The sequence below is a fragment of the Chiloscyllium plagiosum genome, chromosome 19 (assembly GCF_004010195.1).
Source record: "Chiloscyllium plagiosum isolate BGI_BamShark_2017 chromosome 19, ASM401019v2, whole genome shotgun sequence".
Lineage (NCBI taxonomy): Eukaryota > Metazoa > Chordata > Chondrichthyes > Orectolobiformes > Hemiscylliidae > Chiloscyllium > Chiloscyllium plagiosum.
In genome coordinates this window covers 61,310,359-61,316,394 of record NC_057728.1, presented here as the reverse complement: position 1 = coordinate 61,316,394, position 6,036 = coordinate 61,310,359, and the positions used below count along the sequence as shown (strand labels likewise).

General features: G+C 43.7%; 1 long non-coding RNA gene across 1 annotated transcript in view; it reads left to right on the top strand.

Moving 5' to 3' along the window:
* The first annotated feature begins 129 nt into the window (after positions 1-129).
* Positions 130-6,036, top strand: part of LOC122559312 — a 29,973-nt gene continuing 24,066 nt past the window's right edge. Inside the window, exon 1 of the long non-coding RNA XR_006314390.1 lies at positions 130-434. This is a non-coding gene — a long non-coding RNA (uncharacterized LOC122559312). The remainder of the gene's footprint in view (positions 435-6,036) is intronic.

The window sequence follows — 6,036 nt, the reverse complement described above, 5'->3', positions numbered from 1 at the left end:
TGGTAAGAATGGACCCATAGCTGCTTGCTCATTCCCCTATTTGCCAACACTCCTGACACTGATCATTGGATACATGCATGAAGGGGAGGGAAGAGCAGAGGGTGGGGATGCAATGCACCAAGACCACAGTACTATTTAAAGGGGACCAACAGCCCTTAAAAAGGAGGTCAATCCTAGTTTTGCAAACTGATATTCTACCTAAGAGTGGCTGGAGGAGAGAGGGCACCAAAGGTCTCAATTGCGACACTGGAGGCATCTGTGCCGGAAGTGGAGAGGATGACAGGTATCCTTTATTCCCTCCATGACATATGGCTCCATCCAGGATGAGGGGACAGTGAAAGGAACCTGCCAATGTGGTCAATACTGAGGCCATTTCACCAAGGGTGTGGCGGCGATGCTGGAAGAAGGTTAATGGCTTTGCTGGCGTCGTCAAGGTAAGGACACACTGCAAGTTCCTACTCATTGTGGCTGCACCATTGGTAGCCTCATTAACTGCAGCACTCCCAGCATCCCCCTCCATCACTGCTCTGCACTTTGAATTGGTCAGTAAACTGCAATCCTCTTCATTTTTTATAGGCTATCCTTAACCACTCAGTAAAGCTATACCCACAAATCACATTTCACAAGCTAGCAGTTCATTTTAAAAAATGAATGTTCTTCAGCTATAAAGCATAGAAAATAGGTGCAGGAGTAGGCCATTCAGCCCTTTGAGCCTGCTCCGCCATTCAATTTAGTTATGGCTGATCATCCAACTCAGTCCCCTGTTCCTGCTTTCTCCCCAAACCATTTGATCCCAGTAGCCCGAAGAACAATATCTAACTTTTTCTTGAAAACATTGATATGACTATAATCAGGCAAGATGCAGGCCTTGCTGATCTTGGGTGAATGGAGTTGGACTCTATGCTGTCTGGTGTGGATAAAGCTGTTGTGCGTCTGTAGCAGAAATGAAAAGTCAACAACATTTCTGTGAGGGGGTGGAGTCACATGTAGGCCCGACTGGGTAAGGATTGAAGATTTCCTCCATCCAAGGACATTAATGAATCAGAGTTTTTACAACAATCTGATAGTTTTATAATTGTTATTCAATTGACTAATATTCTGGATATAAGTCTGCTCGCTGTGCTGGAAGGTTCGGTTTTAGATGTTTTGTCACCATACTAGGGAACATCATCAGTGAGCCTCTGGTGATGTACTGGTGTTAGTGACTCGCTTGCTATTTAAGTGTTTAGGTTTCCTTGGATTGGTGATGTCATTTCCTGTGGTGATGCCAGTTCCTATAGTTTTGCTACTTCCCGTTCTTTTTCTCAGAGGATGGTAAATAGGGTCCAAGTCGATGTGTTTGTTGATAGTATTCTGGTTGGAATGCCATGCCTCTAGGAATTCTTGTGCATACCTCTGTTTGGCTTGTCCTAGGATAGATGTGTTGTCCCAGTCGAAGTGGTGTCCTTCCTCATCTGTATGTAAGGATATTAGTGAGAGTGAGTCATGTCTTTTTGTGGCTAGTTGATGTTCATATATCCTGTGGCTAGTTTTCTGCCTGTTGGTCCAATGTAGTGTTTGCTACAGTTCTTGCAAGGTATTTTCTAAATGACATTAATTTTGCTTGTCAAAAATACCTTGCAAGAACTGTAACAAACACGACATTGGACAAACAGGCAGAAACCTAGCCACAGGATACATGAAAGTGGGTCATTAACACCGGTGCTTCACTGGTCGCTCACTGATGATGTTATCAAGTATGGTGATGAAACGTCTGAAAATGAACCTTCCAGCTCAGCGAGCAAACTTCCATCCAGAACCTCAAACTGAGCTACAAATCTTGCTGACTAATATTCTGTTCTAGATTTATTAATTGATTGAATTGTAATTAGATTTCTTTGGATCATTAGCCCAGGCTTTTAAATTGTGAGTCTATTAATTAACATTCCTATTATACCATGTTATGAAGGCATAGAGGTGTACCGTACCTTTAAGAGAGATGAAGGACTTAGCAAGCACACAGAGTGCTGGAGAATTTACAATGTAACATTTGGTCCAGCAGCTAGCAGTACCTGAGTTGCTATGAGACAAAAATAAACTTGAATTTGGTCAATCAGTTTAAATTATGCCCAAGATGCTAAACTGCAATCAAATTTTAATTTGGTATTTTGACAATATTAAAACCAATGAAACTATCTGATGCTTTGGGGTATAAATATTTAACAAATTGAGCAGTTGGAGGAGAACTGCCAAGCCACCAACATATACAGATTGACCACAGAATAGCTCTCTTAAAGATACCTTTATCTATCAATGACCTGTGAAACAGAAATCCCTAAGAATAAGAAAAGAAGACTGAGGAAGATACAAAGAGAAGATTTGACAGCTGGCTGGTTTTCAAATTTGGGCATTTTGATAAATCTTAATTGGGGGTTTTATTGGACCAGTATTGTAGAGGGCAGGTAAAAGATAGGTTAGAAAAAGGAGTTGTAAATAGTTGTTAGTTAATTATTCTCAATTAGACTTAAAAAATGTTAATTTCTACTTTAAATAGTAACTTTTGGGATAGTTCTTCACCACTCAAATTTTCACAGATTACTGTGTTGCAGGTTTAAATTAGCCGTTGGGGGTTATCCCGTGTCATAACGGCTGGGGGGCTTGTCCAGGATTTAAATGGGTTTAGACCGATTCGAATACACTTGGGGGTATGAAAAGTCCCAGCAGATTTATACGCTTGCAGGTTAGTGTCCTAGATCTTTAAATAAAATGTAGGTGAGACAATTCATTTAATTTTGGTGACTTGTGGTTGATTAAATTAAAAGTGAGAGAAATGGCTCTTAAAATTGCTGAAGAGATTCTGAGTTTTGAAGATGATTCTCAAATTTGCCAAAAAAGTTTAGAAGGAAAGAAAAAGACCATATTTTTAAAATTAGCAAAGAAATTAGATTTGGGTTTAACCAAGGACAAAAGTAAAGCTGAAATTGTAAGGCAGTTACTCAAACATTTAGGTGTGTTAGAGAAACCGACAAGTGCAGTAGAGGCAGAAAAACTGAAATTACAATGGAGGAAAATGGAGTTAGAAGATAAACAGACAGTGAGAGAAAGAGAAAGAGGGAGAAGAGAGAAAGGAAAAAGAGAGAGACATGGGCGGCACGGTGGCACATGGTTAGCACTGCTGCCTCACAGCGCCAGGGACCTGGGTTCAATTCCCGCCTCAGGCGACTGACTGTGTGGAGTTTGCACGTTCTCCCCGTGTCTGCGTGGGTTTCCTCCAAGTGCTCTGGTTTCCTCCCACAATTCAAAGATATGCAGGTTAGGTGAATTGGCCATGCTAAATTGCCCGTAGTGTTAGGTGTAGGGGTATGGGTGGGTTGCGCTTCGGCGGGGCGGTGTGGACTTGTTGGGCCGAAGGGGCCTGTTTCCACACTGAAGGCAATCTAATCTAAAAAAAGAAGGTTCTTAGCTGAGCAAAGCGAGAGAGAATTTGAACTTGAGAAGTCGTTACTTAGACAGCAAATTCAAGTTAACAGGGTGGAGATTAAAAAAGAAGGTAGTGATATATACAAATATGTCAAAGCTCTGCCACATTTTGATAAGAAAGATGTTGAAGCCTTCGTTATTTCATTTGAAAAATTGGTTAGGCAAATGGAGTGCTCTGAGAATTTATGGTTAATGCTTATTCAGACTAAACTGGCAGGCAGAGCTGGAAGTTTGGAACTGGGGTAAGGTGGGGGAAATGAGGAACGTGATGAAGTCCACATTGATGCCCTGGGGGTTGAAGAGTTTTGAGGCAGAAGATGAGGCGTTCTTCCTCCAGGCGTCGGGTGGTGAGGGAGGTCCTTGGCCTCCTCCATCGCCACTCCCTCATCACCCGACGCCTGGAGGAAGACTGCCTCATCTTCCACCTCGGAACCCTTCAAGCCCAGGGCATCAATATGAACTTCATCAGCGTCCTCATTTCCCCTCCCCCCACCTTACCCCAGTTTCAAACATCCAGCTCAGCAGCATCCTCATGACTTGTTCCACCTGTCAGTCTTCCTTCCCACCTATCTGCTCCACCCTTCTCTCTATCACCTTTACCCCTTCGTCCATCCACCTATTGCACTCTCAACTACCTTCTCCCCAGCCCCACCCTCCTTCCATTTATCTCTCCACCCCCGAGGCTTCCAACCTCATTCTTGATGAGGGCTCCTGCCCGAAACGTCGATTTTCCTGCTTCTTGGATGCTGCCTGACCTGCTGTGCTTTTCCAGCACCGCTCTAATCTTGACTCTAATCTCCAGCATCTGCAGTCCTCACTTTCGCCTGGAAGGCAGAGTTAGTGAGGTATTTGCTGTGTTGTCGGATGAGGGGGTTAAGAGATTATGAAGACATTAAAGAGACTATTTTAAATGCTTATGAATTGGTGCCAGAAACATATAGACAGCCGTTCAGAAACACAAAGAAGGAACCAAGTCAGACTTATGTTGAGTTCGATGGGTGCATGCATTAAAAATAGATCGGATCTTTGAGGCTTTACGAGAGATTATTCTGCTGGAGGCATTTAAAAACTCACTTCCAGAGATGGTAAGAATTCACATGGAGGAACAGAAAGTTCAGAAAGTGAGAAGGGCAGCAGAATTAGCAGATGAGTACGTGTTGGTGCATAAGATAAGCTTCCGGCCAGAATTTCATCCTGTGAGGGATAGAAGTTGGGAGAAGAGGTGATCCTACACTACAAAAGAATGAGTAGAGAACACAGGTAAGAATTTACCACATGTTAAAAAAAGCCCAAGAGGGTGGAAAGGAGGTGAAAGGCCTCAGGTGCTTTCACTAATGGAGTGGGACACAGAAAATGACAGTGCTGGTGGTTTCAGAAGGGCACTGGGAAAAGGTGTTTTCACTGCCAGAAGGTGGGACACATACAGACACAGTGCTGGTCATTAATGAAAGGCTCTGTGGGAAAATATGTGGTAAAAGAAGCTAAGCCAGTGGCATTAGTGAAGGTAGTAAAGGAGACCCCAAGAAGCACCAAGGAGCCGCAGAAGAGTGCACAGCCTAGGCAAGGGCTGGGTATAGAGTTAGTACCTGATCTCTACAAAGAATTTGCCTATGTGGGTAAAGTTTGGTGGCATGGTGGCTCAGATGTCAGCACTGCTGCCTCACAGCGCCAGGGACCCGGGTTCGATTCTGCCCTCAAGCAACAGTCAGTGTGGAGTTTGCACATTCTACCTGTGTCTGTGTGGGGTGCTCTGGTTTCCTCCCACAATCCAAATGTGTGCAGGTTAGGTCAATTGGCCATGCTAAATTGCCCATGGTGTTAGGTGCTTTAGTCAGGGGTAAGTGTAGGGGAATGGGTCTGGGTTGGTTACTCTTTGGAGGGCCGGTGTGGACTTGTTGGGCCGAAGGGCCTGTTTCCAGAAACAACAGGGGGAGAAGGACAAGAAGCTATAATTTGAGAGATGCAGGATCTAACCAGTCACCGATGGTAAGGGATGAGCGAGTATGCACTCGTTCTGATCAGTTACCCAAGAGGGTGGTAATTTGTGGGATAGATGGACATAAATTTAGCGTTCCCCTATGTAAGATCAGGTTGGAGTGCCAACTCAAGATTGGGTAAGTTACAGTGGGGGTGATTGACAGACTGTCAGCTCCAGGAATTCAGTTTGTTGTTGGGGATGATTTGGCAGGATCCAAGGTGGGAGTGACACCCCTTATTGTAGAGAAGCCCAAGGAAGACCAAGAAACTGAGGAATTAAAACAGAAATATCCTGATATTTTCCCAGACTGTGTTGTAACCAGATTCCACTATCATAAATCACAGTACAAAGCAAAACCTAAAGAGAAAGATGAAGGAGTTGAGGTTCAGTAAGTGGATCCCCTGTTTGACGAAATGATGCAGGAGAAACCTGAACAGACAGAGGGTCAGACAGAAGTGTTTAGTCCTGAAAGGCTAAGGGACTTGCAACAGCAAAACAAGATGATAAAAGATACATATGTGGATGAGCACTCCAAAAAGGAGGCAGAGAATATTCCGGAGGGTTGTTATCTGAAAGATAGAATATGAAGATGGAAACGG